Source organism: Macaca nemestrina, chromosome 7 (assembly GCF_043159975.1).
Source record: "Macaca nemestrina isolate mMacNem1 chromosome 7, mMacNem.hap1, whole genome shotgun sequence".
Taxonomy (NCBI): Eukaryota; Metazoa; Chordata; class Mammalia; order Primates; family Cercopithecidae; genus Macaca; species Macaca nemestrina.
This window is the reverse complement of record NC_092131.1, coordinates 130,685,110-130,701,649: the sequence shown is the minus strand read 5'-3', so window position 1 is coordinate 130,701,649 and position 16,540 is coordinate 130,685,110. Positions and strand designations below refer to the sequence as shown.

Here is a 16,540-nt window from a genome sequence, read left to right as displayed (position 1 = left end):
TCTACTGAAAATAAAAAATGAAAAAATAAAAAATAAATAACCAAGTGTAGTGGCTCATGCCTGTAGTCTCAGCTACTTGGGAGGCTGCAGTGAGAGAACTGCTTGAGCCCAGGAGATGGAGGCTGCAGTGAGCTGCAATCGTGCCACTGCACCCCAGCCTGGGTGACAGTGTGAGACCCTCTCTCAAAATAAATAAACAAATAAAACAAGTATTATCTTGACTTTAAAGAAAGAGACTTTCCTGTGACATATAAGCAAAATATGGTCAAAACAATTTGACCAAAGTTGAAATGGACTGGAATCACTTCTGAGGAGCCAGCCTAGGTCTGTCAAATCAAGTTTGCTCACTAATAATCGTACTTGGGTTATGTAGGATGTTAACATTAGAGGAAGAGGGTGGGGGATATAAGGGGGTTCTTTGTACTATTTGTGAAATTTGTCTAAAATTATTTCAAAATTAAAAAATAAAAAAGCAAAAAAACAAAACCACACCCTTTGCTCCTAAGCCCTGTTTGCCCTAGACCTTATTCGATGAACTCACTCAATTGTTTAAGATTCAGCTCAGCACAACATCCCAGATTCCCTGTCCTGAGGCAGGCACTCCTGTATGAGCTCCTAAATACTTCTGCATACACCTACCACCTACTGGTATGGTTTTCTGCCTGTATTTCATCTTCTTCACCTTACATGGAGTTTCTTTTGGAATGGAAAGTTTTCTTCCTTTCATCTTTGAATCCTAGCACCAAGGCCACACCAAGGCACTAAATACGTGTCTCAAACGAATTAGTAAATCTTTGAACAAATCTTATTAGTTTTGCTTTCTTTTTAAAAATTATGGTAAAATGTACATAACATAAAATTTCCATTTTAACCATTTTTAAGTGTACAATTCAGTGACATTAAGTACATTCTAAAGTTGTGTAGGTTTTTTTTTTTTTAATCAATTCTAAATGGTTTAAACTGGCCAGTAGTTACTAGAGCTGTTAGATCGACCTAATTTGGACCCATGAGACTCGTGACACTCAGAATTAATCTAATCCCATTTACACCAGGTGCCTCCCATCAAAATCTGTTTGATAAAGTGTGGAATTGTTTCATCCCATTGGAACCAGCTCTTGAATAAGTCAGAACTGGCTCTGCCAGCCTCTGGGCCAGTAGTCGGCACTCAAAGTGGTGTTTCTTTCTTTGGCCTGATCTCTTGGGTTGCCACTTTCCCTTTTGTTAATTTTTTTTTCTGGAGGACAGTCATCCCTGGGAGCTCCCTTCTGCTCCCACGAAGCACACTGCACCCAGCCCTGGTGCGGCCTGGCTCTGGGGCAGGGAGCTTGCATTCTGCCACCTCCTTCATTGTCCTCTCGGTACACCTGCACTTTCAAAACAGCCCCTGCAGGCAAGCTTTAGAGGCAGCGATAAACAAACAGGCTGACTCAAATTTAGGGAAACGCCTGTACCTGGAGAGCCTCTTCAAATATTTGTCACCCCCTCCCTGCTCTGGGGGAAAGAAGAGACGGTTCCACACAGTCACTCTATTTCCTGCCTTCCCAGCTCTGAACACCTTGGCTCGAATGTAAAGAATTTGGCTCTGAATTAGGACTCAAGAAACGGGGCCCTAGTAATTTTCCCGCCATTAACTAACTGCATCTCTTTGGTCATGCCTTTTTGGGGGCAATAATTTCCCCATTCGTAAAACGACGGTATCAAAGTTTGATTTTTATCATTATTAATAACAACAACAATAATAATATATATATATTTTTTGCAGCAGGCATTTTTTTCCCCAACAAAATATTACCCTGAATAAGACAAGAAAGAATCCCGAACGGCTCTGGCTGTCAGGGTGTGTGTGTCTCCTCCCCAAGCTGTCTAACCCCAGTTGGAATTTGGAGGGCTCTTGTCCTTTTCCCTTGGCCTCAGAAGGAGCCCAGCGCGTCCTACCTTGCGTGGGATTGTGTGTGTGACCAGGACTCCTTCCTGCCCTTAGAGTCACCGCCCCCTTCTCGCACAGGTTTACTTGTCTCACCCGCTCCCCGCTTTGCCTCCGCCCCATCCTGATGCTGCCAGAATGGCTGTTCCAAATGGAAGGATGCCCACGTCCGTCCCGTGCCCCAGTCCTTCAACAGGTCCCCACAGACCTCAGGATAAGACGAACGCGGAATTCAGGGCCTGGTCTCAACCGCCCTCTCCCTTTTCCTCTCACTTAGACAGCCCTGGCCAGCTGGGCCACTCTCCTGTCCACTGTCGCCCCCTCCCGCCTTCGTGGCCTCTGTCTAGACGTGCTCCCTCCTACTGGGTGATGTCTCTTCCCCTGGGACCCATGGACCATCCTGTTGTTGACCTCGGGGGTCTGCGGGTGGGGGGCGGATGGGGGCCGGCCCTTCCCGCAGCGGCCGCCAGGGGGCGGCAGGAGCGGCTCCAGATGACAGCGGGAGGCCGCAAAGGGGGAGGGAGGAGGGACCGACGGAGCGCGGATCCCGCTCTCGGATCGCAAACTTCGAGCCAGAGCTCTCCGCGCGCTCCTGAACCGCTGGCCGCCCGCACAGCCCGACGCGGAATCGGGGCACAGCGGGAGCCCGTACAGGGCGGGCGCGGGACGGCGGGGCGGCGGGGCGGCGGGGCGGCGGCGGCCGTCCATGCGGCGGCGCTCTGGGCTGCCCGGCGCCGGGAACCACGCGGGGGCGAGGCGAGGCGAGGCGGCCGCCGGTCGCTCCGGGACGCGGACCGCCAGGTGAGCAGAGCCACGCGCCCCGCGCCCCCTGCGCGCCGTCCGCGCCTCCCCGACACGGCTTCCGCTGCCCCGGCTCCGGCCCCAGCACTCTGGCCGGCGGGGCGGGCTGGCGCCGGCAACCCAGTGGGTGTGTCCAGGGCGCCGCGGGCTGCGCCGCTCCGGGCTCGGGGAGCCGGCGCGCGCCTGGTCCGTGCGGACGGCTGCGCCTCCTTCTCTGGTTCTCTTCCTTGCTGGGAGTCTTGCTCTGTGCTGGCGCCAGCACACCCCTCCACCCTCGACTCTAGGGACAGTCTTAAACTCTAGGGACAATCCACCTCAGTCGTCCCCGGGTCGGGGCCCCGTGCTCCCCGGGTCGAGTTGGAGGGGGACGGGCGAGTGCACATCCAGCCCGTGCGCCCCCCGCCTCAGCCTCGCCTCCCTCCCACCTGGGGCCCGAGAGCCGGGCAAGTCTCGGTCAGCGCTCCTTGAGCCCTGGCCTGGGCCCCCGCATCTGTGTGTCTGTCTCAGCTTGGTTGCTGCAAACCAGCGAGCGCCCGGAGCCCGAGTGGATGAGTTGTTTCCGCCAACTCTGGACACTTCCTCAAGTGCAGTCCAAGTACCTGCGGCCCCTTGGCGCACTTACAGAAGTAGTTTTTGCACAGCGAGCTCACCTTGGAGCTCTACAGATCTGGAAGTTAAGTTTTCTTTTTCTTTGAAATAACATCAGCCCTGACTTGGGAAGGGGATTTCAGGGCGTTCTCGGGCCCACCTAAGTGTCTGGAATTTGTGGTCTAATGAGTTTTTTAAGCAGTCCACACCCAGCACCGTGCCTCCCAGCCTCCTTTGCCGTCTCATTAAAAGTGCATGCTTGCTTCTCTTCCTGTCTCCTTTGCGACCTCTACCACGATGCGCTTCGCCCTTTTCGGGCTATGAGTCTAAAACTTGGACGTGGATAGCGATCATTGGATGCCTGTTGGAATTTGGAATAAGAGAAATAGAGACCCGAGAGAGATCTAAGCAATCACCTTGTCCAACCCTCCATTCACAGCTGGATGCACCCAGGACCCAGAACAGTCTAAAGATTTTTCAAGGATCACACGGCTTTTAAAATCTGCATGTCTTCTACTTGATTGATATTGTTGGAGGTGATAGGGTAACTGGGCTTACTAGGGTCTTACTGGGTCTCAATATACAAAGAAGCAAACATTTTAAAAATGTGACTTAAATACGGAACTCCTCAATTCCTATAGATTTTCGTTGGCATCATAGTTGAATTCCTTTAGAAAACAAAATCCTAGCCCTGAAATTAATGCGAGGAAGCAGATGGGCGTCCTGGGACTTTCCTAGAAATCTCTGCAGTGCTGGAGCAGGGATTTCCCAGAGGTCTGGGCCTGGGAAATGAGTTTGGGTGAGCAGGATACTGGAGTCCCTTCTGAATACGCAACTGGGTTGGTCCCTTGTGGGGAGGCTGGCCAGTTGAACTCATGTGATCTCCTCTGTGCCCAGCACTGGGCAGGGCACCAGATTGGCATTACCTTCTTTTCAGTCTCTATGCCATGAGGAAATGTTTCTTACTGGCTGTTAGGGAAAGAAAAATACAGCTCAGAGTTTGGGAGGAAGATCGGGGGTGGGGAGATTTTTGACTTGGAGTTTGTTTTTGTTTTTGCCGGGAAAAACTTGTGGAGATTGCAATCAGTTATCCTACACATAGGCTGTGTATTGCCTTCTTCTCCATCCCCCCACCACTTTTATCCTAATTGCTGGGAATCTCAATGTTTAAATGTCCCCAACACTCCCATTCTGTCCCCGACATTTATAACTCATTCATCGCAAAATCTCTTCCACATTCTTTTGTGATATCAGACGAATTATTTCCCTGTCTCCATTCCCACTGCCCCCACCTTCAACCATGTCCAAATTACAGTAATAATCTCCCCTCTTGACTCCCAGCCACGGGTTGCTTTCTTCATTTTAATCCATCTTCTTTCATGCTGACAGATTAATATTTCTAAAATTCTGATTTCACCACATCATTTCTCTCAAGGAATCACAATGGCTCCCCAGTATTCGCTTCTATTTAATTTTTCTCCAACAGATATTTCTGAGCATCTGCTACGTGCCAGGGACTGTTACTATGTGCTGGGACTTACGCTCTGAATAAGACAATATCATTGCCTTCAGGGAGTCCACAGGCTAGCAGATGATAAATAACCGCCCAGAGGAGAAAGGGGAGTAAAGAAATAACCGCAATACAAGGGGGATGTGCAAAACATCAAGGAGATGCGGATGAGGGAGAAATTGATTCTGCATGAGAGGAGCTAGGGCAGTTACCACTAGGCTTTGAAGCCTAAGGAGGAGTTCAGGGAGATGGGAAAGGCTGGTGGGGAGAGAGGACAGGCCAAGCAGAGGAAAGAGCTTAAGGAAAGGCTGAGAGATAGAAAAGTACTATATGGACATGGTTGAATCAAAGTTAATTTTCATCAGGGCATTTAAAATGTTTCCTAATCCCGGTCTACTTTATTGATCCAAGAGCCATCCCAACGCCTTCCTGCTTGAAGGCCATCCCTCCACTCACCCAGTTTCTTTATCATGGTCTTATCTGCCCTCCCCATACCTCCCATCCCCAGCTCAGAAATTCAGATTTCCTCTCTTCTGATCTAAATTTTGCCAGACAGTATATCCCACCCAGCCTTTCTTGCACAGACTCCTGTGTCTCTTCCCTGCTTTCTTTGCACCTGCTCTATGTTCAGCCTGGATGAGCCTCGCCTCCCCAGCCACTCAGAGGTTTCCCCAGAGCAGCCTCCTTGGGCCTCTCCAGGTCATGGAACACACTGTCCGCATGTTAATGGCCCCAACACACTTGAAAGCACATGACTACTTTCCTGGGTTTGACCCCCCATCTCACTTTTCCCTTCTGTCTCCTTTCTGATTTTCCCACTTTTTCTCTTTCTTTGCGTGTGTATGCAGAATCGTGATGTTTACTTCTGCGCAGATGTAAAGGTTTCATGTGTATTTGCTGAATATCTTCGCTGTGAAAATGGATTAAAAATGTCATGCTGGGAGCAAACACACGATGCAGGCTGACACAAGCGGAGGAGGAGATTCAGGGGAAGCTCTGACTTTAGGCTGCTTTGCTGCCTCTGGCCCCCTCTTGGGATCCTCCAATTTTACTCCTCCTCCGCAGGACTGCCGTGCTGATTCTGGGACACCCCTTCATCATCTGGGCCTATTGTGTTCGCTTTTCCTCCTACCATCAAAACTTACTTCTGTGCCCACAGCCTCGCTGGCTTGTTAGCCTCATTGGGGCCATGCTTAGTGAGCACTGGTGTGTGCGATGCTTGGGGCTTTCAGTGGTTTCTCTTTTAATCCTCCCAGCCACCTATAAGGGAGGCGTCAGCATCTGCATTGTACAGGAAGAAAATTGAGGCTTACTTGCCTGAGGTCAGCAGCTCAGGTTTGGAGCTGAAATCTTAAACCCAGCTCTCTAAGTCTGGTGTTCTTTCCACTATATCATTATTTCCTGAAACAGTTGTCCTAGGAACATCTGAATCAAAATTCAGATCTGGCGAAAGAAAAACACAGGCTCCAGGGTGGAAGCTGGGCTTGAGAACTGGCATTTTTCGGGTTGCCTCAGGCGATTCTTCTGCACACCCAGGTTTGGAGACCACTGCCCTGGGCTTCCTTTACAATGTGGCTCTAGCGACAGGTGGTGGGTTAATATGCCACTTTATCCCAGGCAGCATGTTCCTGTTTGACAGAGGCCCTGACCTTGACTCTAAGGAGTGAGCAATGGAGAACTGTGGCCAAGGCCAGGAGGAGGGTCCTCTCCTTTGGCCTGAGGGGTATTTAGTTCAGTCCTGAAGGCCCAGCCCCCTCGGCCTACTTGAAGGCATGTAAGCCCACTCACCATCAGACTCACTGTGTATTTCTTTTGGGGTCTGAGCGAGTGCCGAGGGAGAAAGGCCAGGGTGGGTTTGTTCAAGAGCCCCAAGTTGCTTGGGTTGGGACTCCCCAAATAGGGCTGGACAGGCAAAGCCAGCCCCTTCCTCCCTGCAGGCACGGTGAGTTGAACCTCCTTTCCCAGAATGGGATCTGGCTGCTGACAGATCTCTTTCATTCAACAGGCCTTGCTCCACTCCCCACCCACCCAGCCTCAGTTTCCCCTTGTGTAACAGGAGGATGGCCAAAGCCTGGAGGGCTGGTGGGGGACCAGTGCATGGGTATGCAGAGCTTAAGGCAAAGCCCTGTCACATAGCAGGCGCTCAGTGTCAGTTCTCGCCCCATTTCTTTACTCCGTGCCTGATCGGTGCTTGAGACAATTGGAGCTCAATATATCGCTGTAGGAAAAATGTATATAATCTCAGGCCCCCTCAGATCCAGGAGTTTGTGTCTGAACGGCATAGGGCTGAATGTTACAACTGTGTATTCAAACCCAGCAAATGAGCACTCCCAGCTGTGCAGTGATAATAATAACGAATTATCCATCCAACATTCCTGCTCACCCCACTCCCCTTCCCCAGCTTCCCTTTAGGTTCCCCAAAGAAGAACCCAAGGAACAAGAGGCAGCAGTTCTGTGTATGATGAGTTGTCTTGGGAAAGTGGTCACTTTCTGTTTACCTCTTTTCCTGTCTACCCAGTCTCTCAGCTGAGTGTACTGCCCGTGTTGTCTTCTCCTACCAGCCTTTCCAAAGCTGATCACTGAGGTGGCACCCCAGGCAGAGGTGCCGCTTATCCCTGCTTTTCTAGGGCGTGGTCCGAGGGCAGTGAGCCAGGCTCACAGTGCCACTGTGTTTTGTCCCAGGAGGGTAGCACTGGGCAGCCCACAACCAGGTGGGCAGCATGTGGCCTGCTTCACCCTCCCGGCCCTTGGCCAGCTGCCTAAGACCTGGCCAGCAGTGAGGACCAAAGCATTGAGTGATTAATGGGCGCCCCATCTAATCTCCTGCCAGGGGAAATGAAGGGCCAGCCATGGGCTGGGAGCTCGTCATGACCTGCTCCAGGTGGGCTTGGAATGCACCCAGCTCAGGATGGGGATTAAGGCTTGAAAGACAAGAGGAAATGAGATGTTAACCCTTTAGGCCTTGGCCCTCTGAGCCCCAGCAGGGAAATCGCAGGGGAATTGTCTGCAGGCATCTGATGAAAGGGGGCATCAGCTTTGATTTATGGCGGGGATGCAGCCACGTGACTACAGGAGTGGGAGGGTGACAGCCATGTCTTTGACTTAACCATTTTTCTTAGAGGCAGAGTCAGGAGAGAGAAGAAGATTAATTTCCTATGAAAAAGGATAAACAGACTGCTGGGAGGCTGCCCTACCTGCTTCCTTCTTGGAAACCCTCCAATCATATCAGCAAGTTACAAATTTGTAGTTGCCAGACATACTTTTCCCCCTGAAATGTAGGGTCTCTGATCACTTGTGATGTGTAGGAAGAGGAGCCCACCTCCTTTCCCAGGTCAGGCAGCAGCACGGTGGTGCTGAGGAGGAGAGCACTCTGGAGCCAGGTCCTGAGTTTGAGTCTTGGCTCTACCAAGTGTTGGGCCTTGAACAGGTTCCTTGGCCTCTGGGGCTGTAGTTTTTCCACCTGGAAAATGCTCAAAAGTATCTCAGGCGTGTAGGAAAATGCCACTTGAATGTTAGCAATCACTTTTTTTTTCCCCACTTTGGCTGAGTCCTGAGCCTGCATATCCTTTGGGAAGGACAGAAGCAACTTCTCTTCCAGGGCTCCAAGACTTGCTTTGGGTGAATTGACGACTGACTCTTTGATTGATCTCCTTTGTTTGACCCCTGACCCTCACATGCCTTGGATTCTGTCTGGCTTGCTCCTCCCTTTGCTCCAGTTCCATGGTTTCCAGCTGCCCCTTTGATGACATTACCCTGCCCCTTGTCTCCTGCCCTCATGCTAGGTTGTCAGACTACTTGCGGGCTGGGCACTGACATCTGTTGTGTCCTCCATGGTGCTGGCCAATTCTGCACTGGCTCTGCTCCTTGCTAGCTTTGCTGTGACTTGACAGTCCCTAGCCAAGTGGCTGAGGGTAGAGAATGCAGCTGTTTTGAGAGCAAAATCAGGAGCCGTGGAGGCCGTCTGGCCTGGATGCAAATCCCCACTCTGCTCTCTTTTCTGGTTTCTCTGCCCTCTCATTGCCTTGTTCTTGGTGGGGGATAATAATAGTTATACTTACCTAATGATTGACAGGAGGATCCAATCCAACCGTGCACATGAGGCCCCTTGGGAACTATGTAGGAGAGTTTATTGCTGGTTGTAAGGTGAGCCCTGAGGGTAGAGCTGTGTCTTCAAGTTTTGAAGTCTCATTACAGGGCGTGTAGTGACAGTATAGCCTTTAGTTTCATTTAGAGTCTTTTCCAGAGCAGACAAGTACCCAGGACCTGCTTGACTTTAGTGATGTTTTAGTTGAGGCCCGGGATTTCATTCTGCTTGAAGTTCAGACATCTTCTGGTCAGCTAAGCAGGGAGGAGCTGCCATTTACAGAACTCCGTGTCAGGTACTGGGATTTACCTGGCTTCTTTTATTTAATCCTCTCAACAACCTGTGCAAACTAGACACTCTTATTTCTACTCTACAGCTAGAAAACTGAGGCTCAGAGAGGCTAAGGAATGTTCACAGGCTCACACAGCAAGTAGACATCAGAGTGATGTTTGAATTTCAAGTCATCTGACTCCAAAGCAAATGCTGGCGGTGGGGCCCGGGGGAGGAGCTATCAGGCCAGTTAGTGAGTACCTGGGAGGAAAGGTCTCTCGCTGCTCTCAGCCGCTCGCAGGATGCTCTGGCTTCTTGGCCTCTTTCACAGGAGCACATGTATGCATAATGCCGCGCCAATATTGCTCTGCTTTCTCCTTGATATAGGCTTGTATTTTAATTTAGCACATGCAGATTTGTCTTTTCCACTAATATGATTTTGTGTCAACAGTTCCCACTTTCCACCTCAGCAGGGTTCCCATTTTGTAAAGCACAATGACGCTTTCCATCAGTTTGCTCCATCGCGGTTTCCTTAGCCGTTCCCCACCCTCTGTCAGGGATCTAGGTTGTTTCTAGTTTCTCCCAATCTAAAAATTGGCACTACCAACATGAATGTTCAATTTGCTGATGTTTATTTATTTCTGATCTCACGTTCTGCTTTGGAAATACACTTCCCGGCCATGTGATGACCAGGTCAAAAGCAGGAACTGTAATAAGAGTGGTCCATGCTGCCCATGGGGTCTTCAGAGAAACTGCACCTGGGAGGCCCAGATGAGGGGGACCCAGAAACAGACCAGGTGCTTGTTTTCTGCCTACCCTTCCTTTCCTCACTAGTTACTGTTCTTTCCTGAGGCTCAGATTGGAGGAACTTGATACCTCACTCTTAGCAAGGGGTGTGAGAGGTACTGTTCAAGTGGTGACTTTCTGGGTTCCAGAGAGGGAAGTTATTTCAGTGTTCACAGAGGTCCCATGGAGTGAAAGGTCTTGGCAGCTTCTGAGATTGCGCTGCTGTGTGTCAGTGGTCCTGTGTGGGCATGGCTATGTAGTCATTCGCTCAGGCATCCAGTGATTTCTGAGCCCCTACTGTGCATCAGGTGGCAGCGTCATACACTGCAAAGGGTGTGAATTCCACACCTGACTCTGCGTGTGTGGCCTTGGGCAGCTTAATCTCTTTAAGCTTCAGTTTCCTCGTGTGTGAAATGGGCTAACAGTCTCTGTACATGCTGTAGGAGTTAGAGGAGAGAACATAGGTACGGTGTTTGCTCAAGCCTCCAATGCAATGAAGGGCCAACTCTTGTGCAGGTGAACACTAGAACTTCTCACCGATGAAGAAGGTGTGTTCTTGCTTGGAGGTGTGAGAGGTGGGGAGTAATATGATACTTACAGTCTTAGCAGGGGGCAGGTGAAAGGGAAGGCACTGTGATAAACATGGCATAGAGAGGCTGGGGGACCCACACAGGCATCAGATTCAGATTGGTGGGAATTCAGAAAGATTTGGGGTGGGATCTGCCTCCCAAGAGGAGGAAACAAGGCTGGGGAAGAGGGAAGAAGGAGAAAGGAAGTAGAAGCCTGTTGTGTTTTATGGGAGGGTTACATTCTTGAAGACCTCTCAGAGTTCAGATCTCTCGTCATTCAGACTTTCTCCCCTACAGAATAAATGTAGAGTGTGCATTTACTTGATATGGTCTCAAAACACATAGCTTTGTGCTGTCGCTTCTCCTATGGTCACACTCTCTCTCACATTGCACAGTGGGCTCACTCATAAGTTACCCACTCGGTATCTCGTGATGCTTTTTTGGCTTTCTTATTTGCCAAGCTGGTGGTCGTGGCTGTTGCTGTTATCATCATCATCGTCGTCTCGATATGTTTTCAGTCTGACACCAGCACTACCATTTGACAGACTGTCTAGATTGGGGGTCCGCACATTTTCTTGGAAAGGGCCAAACAATATTTTGACTTTGCAGATTGTGTGGTCTTTGTTGCAACTAATCAGCTTTGCCTTTTGAGCACGAAAGAAGCCATAGACAATAGATAAATGAATGGGCAGGACTGTGTTCCAGTAAAACTGATTTACGGGCACTGCAATTTTAATTTTATGTAATTTTTGTATGCCATAAAATATTCTTATCTTGATTTTTATTCAATCAATCATTTGAAAATGTGGCAAAAACAGGCAGAGGGTCAGGTTTAACCTGTGGGCCAGAGTTTGTGGACCCCTTGTCTAGACGATTATAAGATTTGAAAATTGTTTTAAATTGGAGGAAGAGTGAATGTTGAAATATCCTGATAGTCAACAAAATCATTCCTAGACATTCCAGTGCTCATAAGAATAAAGCTCAATTCACAAGTTCTAACAAAAGATTGGGGTATTTATCAGCCTGAATGGTACCAACATAGGCAGTTACTTTAATACAATTTTAAATTATTTAGGTAGTTATTCTAGTGAATTAAAAATTTTAAATCATATTATTTCAAAATTTTGGTACCCAATGACCTTATTAATATTGTTATTGTCATTCTATTTCATGATTTAAATTGTATACCCTGGCTAGGCATGGTGGCTCATGCCTGTAATTCTGGCCCTTTGGGAGGCCGGGACGGGAAGATCGCTTGAGCCCAGGAGTTCGAGACCAGCCTGGGCAACAAAGTGAGACCCCATCTCTACAAAACATCGAACTATTAGCCAGGCATGGTGGTGTGCACCTGTGGTCTCAGCTGGTGGTGTGCACCTGTGGTCCCAACTACATATATGGGAGGCTAAAGTAGGAGGATTACTTGAGCTCAAGAATTTTGAGGCTGCAGTGAGCCATGTTCATGCCACTGCAATCCAACCTGGGGGACAGAGTGAGTCCCAGCCAGGAAGAGAAGAGAAGAGAAGAGAAGAGGAAGGGGAAAGGGAAGGAGAAAGGAAGGCAAGGGAAAGGAAAGGAAAAGAAAAGAGAAAAGAGAAGAAAAGAAAAAATTTTATATCCTACACTGGTTTATTATTGTGTACTCTCCTGGCGTCCAGCAGCTCTGCCTGACTCCCAGCAGCCTGCTGACTGGAGTTTGGAACTTGATTCTAGCTGGAATTTTTTGATTGTGAAAGGCAGGCGAGAGCATGGACGGAGCACCAAGGCTTGTGTCTGGCACACAGTGAATGTGGAATAAACTTTTGCTCCCTCTTTTCCTTTTTCTTTCCTCCTCACTCAAAAGTTCTGTATATTTGGTCAGATCCAAAACATGCTGAGCCTCTTTGAAATTGTTACTTTGGTTCTTTCCACATGCAATAAAGTCACTAACCTTTTTAAATGGAAACAAAAACAAAGACTGTTAGAAAGCAGAGTTTCCCCTCCTGGGTCACCAGCTTTCCCTTACTGGAGAATAAGCAGTGCTGTGCTGAGACCGCGGCTGGACGGCCAGGGCCAGAGGGAGGCCCCAGGTCCGAAGAAGGTGCCTCCAGCTGGGTGCAGACCCAGCTCTCCAGTCAGGAGGGGGTTGCCGGGCCTGCTGGCTGCTCCTGGGTGTACCTTGGTTTCAGAGATTCCAGCAGTAGGAAAGCCAGAACCTCTCCAGATGGAAGACCACCAGCCCCGAAGGTGACTGTGATGCTGTGGTTCTTGGCTCGGGAACATGTTTTTGCTGTGTATGTTGGATGGGAGACCCGTCCTAAGTAGACGTGTGTTTGTGTTGTTTAGGGGGTGGTGGCGCACAGCCACATGTGCTTTCTGGTCTGGGGTCTGGCAGGATGTGAGGGGAGGCAGCCGCTGTCCTTTGGCTTGTGAGATCTCTCATTATTCTGTTGGGCAGGGGGCTGGCATTCTTCCTGTGTGTTTCGTTTAGAAGCAAATGGTCTTGCAGCCAAAGGCACGGGCGTTGAGCCCCAGCTTTGTCATTAACTTCTTGTTTGATGTCCAGCAATCCATTTCCATCTCTAGGACACTAATTCTTAATTCCTACTGGGGTGGTCAGAGGAGGCCTAATGGACACTTAGGACTCTTGCCACCACCCAGCAGTAACGAAGTCATGCATCACTCTGAGCCTTCCTGCTGTGGTACCAGCACAGGCCACAGGAGGCTCTCCTGCCCCTCCAAGCCAGGGACATGTCAGTGGGGACCTGGTGGGGAGCTGGAACTCCCACTTCTACCCAGAAGCAATGATGAGTCCCCTTTCCCTCTCTGGTGTTACTGGAGGCCAAGTGGGGAACCTGGCCTTCTATTCCCGCGTAGCCATAATGACAGAGGCCCCCCTTCCTTGCCGGAGCAGTGTCAGAAGAAGCCAGGGAAAAGGGATGGTTTAAATAAAATCTAGCACCTCATACCATAATACCTAAAATGTCCAGGTGTCAATGGAAAATCACTCGTCACACTGAGAACCAGGAAGATCTCACACTGAATGAAAAAGACAATCAGTTGATGCCAGCACTGAGTTGACAGAGTTGTGGGAGTATCTGACAAAGACTTTGAAGTGGCCATCATAAAAATGCTTCAGGGGGCAATTATGATCATGCCTGAGACAAATAAATAAAATATAAATGAGAAGTCTCAGCAAAGAAGTAGAAGCAGCAAATGGAAACTTTATTTTATTTTCAAAAAAATTGTAAAACATTTTATTGTAGATTGACATTTATAACTGCATTATCTTATGGGGTACAAAGTGATGCTATGATTTATGAATACAATGCGGAATAATGAAATCAACCTAACATATTCCTTACCTCAAATACTTACTATTTTTTGTAGCAAGAATATCTGAAATTTACTCTTAGCAAGTTTGAAATGGACAAGATACTGTTATTAACTATTTTCACTACACTCTGCAATAGATCTCAAAAAGGGCTTATTCTTCCTGAGTTTCTCTACCCTTTGACCATAACCTCACCATTCCCCCCACCCTCCAGCATCTGTAACCACCATTCTACTCTCTGCTTCTGTGAGTTTGATGTTTTAGATTCCACATATAAGTAAAAACGTGATATTTGTCTTTCTGTACCTGGCTTATTTCATTTAGCGTAACGTCCTGCAGATTCATCCATGTTGTAGCACGTAGAATTTTCTTCCTTTTTAAGGTTGAATAATGTCCCATCATATGCATAGGTATACCATGTTCATCTGTTGATGGACACATAGATTGATTCCATAACTTGGCTATTGTGAATAGTGCTGCATTGAACATGGGAGTGCAGATCTCTCTAGATCTCTCTTGACAAACTGATTTCAAATCTTTTGGGTAAATACCCGGAAGTGGGATTGCTGGATCATATGGTAACTCTACTTTCAGTTTTTTTGAGGAAGCTCTATACAATTTTCTGTAATGGCTGTACTAATTTACATTCCCACCAATAGTATACGAGATTTTCTTTTTCTCCACATACTCACCAACACTTGATTTATTTTGTCTTTTTGATAATAACCATTCTGACAGGTGTGTGTGAGATGATAGCTCACTGTGATTTAATTTGCATTTCCCTAAAGCTTAGTGATGTTGAGGATCTTTTGATATACCTGTGGGCTGTTTGCATATCTTTGTTTGAGAAATGTCTATTCAGGTCCTCTGCCCATTTTTTAATTGGGTTTTTTATTTTCTTACTGTTGAGTTGTTTGAGTTCCTTATATATTTTGGATATTAACCCCTTATCGGATGTTTGGCTTTCAAATATTTTCTCTCATTCTGTGGGTTGTGTCTTTACACTATTAGTTGTTTTCTTTGCTGTGCAGAAGCTTTTTAGTTTCATGTAATCCCATTTGTCTATTTTCGCCTGCACTTTTGGGGTTAAATACAAATAATTATTCCAGGCCAGTGTCTTGTAGTATTTCTCCTATGTTTTCTTCTAGTAATTTTACAGTTTCTAACATTACATTTAAGTCTTTAATCCCAAATGGAAATTTTAGAATAGAAAAATATAATAACAAAAATAAAACTTAACTGATGGATTAAACAGCAGAATGGAGATGACAGGAAAGAACCAGTGGATTGGAAGATGTAACGATAAAATTTACCCAACCTGAGCAACAGAGATAAAAATAGACTGGGAAAAAAGGGGAAAAAAAAAAGAATAGAGTCTCAGGGACCTGTAAGACTATAACATGTAACCCCAGCACTTTGGGAGGCGGAGGTGGGTGGATCACCTGAGGTCAGGAGTTTGAGACCAGCTTGACCAACATGGTGAAACCTCATCTCTACTGAAAATACAAAAATCAGCCAGGCATGGTGGCACATGTCTGTAATCCCAGCTACTTCGGAGGCTAAGGCAGGAGAATCACTTGAACTCGGGAGGCAGAGGTTGCCGTGAGCCAAGATCATGCCACTGCACTCTGGCCTGGGTGACAGAGTGAAACTCTGCCTTAAAAAAAAAAAAAAAAAAAAAGGCTATAACAAAAGATCTAACATTTTTGTCTTTGAAGACAAAGGAGAAGGAAAAAGAGTGGGATGAAAAACTACTCAATGAAATACTGGTTGAAAACTTCCCAAATTGAGCATAAGACCCAAACTTAGAGATTCAAGAAACTGAGCAAACCCTAAATAGAAAGAAAGTTATACCAAGACATATCATAGTCAAACTTTTGAAAACAAATTTGAAAAAGAAGAATAAAGGAGGGGGAATGAGTGTTCCTGGTTTTAAGACATACATAGCTATAACAATGAAGACAGTGTTGTATTGGTGAGGGAAAGGCACATAGATTAGTGGAATACTATAGACGACCTGGAAATACACCCATCTGACTTTTGACAAAGGTGCATAGGGAAATCAGGGAACATTAACTGCAGTTATCTGGATGATGGTTTAGATGAGGCTGGTGGAGGATGGCATGGAGAAGAAAGAGGCTATCTGAGAGATAGTACAAAGGAAGAATTGAGAGTTGGCAAGAAAGTGGGTCCCAGAGGCCCAGGAAAGCTTGGAGAGTCATTTCCTGGAAGGACGGTGATGCCACCACTGAAGAAGGAGGGCTTGGCATGAGCTGGTGACGGCTCCTTTTATTCACCTTGGGCCATCAGCAGCAGGAAGAAACTCGAAGTACAGGGAAGCAGCCTGAATGAGCGTGCAGGTCTTGAGGTGTTGTGTTTTTGAGACCTTAGCATGCCATAATAAAGAGGTTGAAGTGTAAGAGTATTTCTCCAGAGTACATAGTTTGATAGTGAGGGTTGGTTCTTGTTGCCATTTTTCTAGTTCTGGTTTGAGTCACAGGGAGAGCCAACAAGGAAGACAGAAGAGACAGGAAGAGAGCAGGTGTGCAGGGCATCATAGCCATTGATGGCAACATTCAAGAAAAAGGGGATAGTGACAGCCTAGTCTATCTAATCCTAAATGCCCTTTACAGTCCTTCTTGACCTCTGGGTGACCCTCGACCTCCAAGGATGTATCTCTCTTGGTTTCCTTGAAAAC

General features: G+C 47.6%; 1 protein-coding gene across 1 annotated transcript in view; it reads left to right on the top strand.

The window, feature by feature from the left end:
• Positions 1-2,483: 2,483 nt before the first annotated feature.
• Positions 2,484-16,540, top strand: part of LOC105487604 (thrombospondin type 1 domain containing 4) — a 688,191-nt gene continuing 674,134 nt past the window's right edge. Inside the window, exon 1 of the mRNA XM_011751093.2 lies at positions 2,484-2,725. The gene's annotated coding sequence lies outside the window, so the exon portion shown is untranslated. The remainder of the gene's footprint in view (positions 2,726-16,540) is intronic.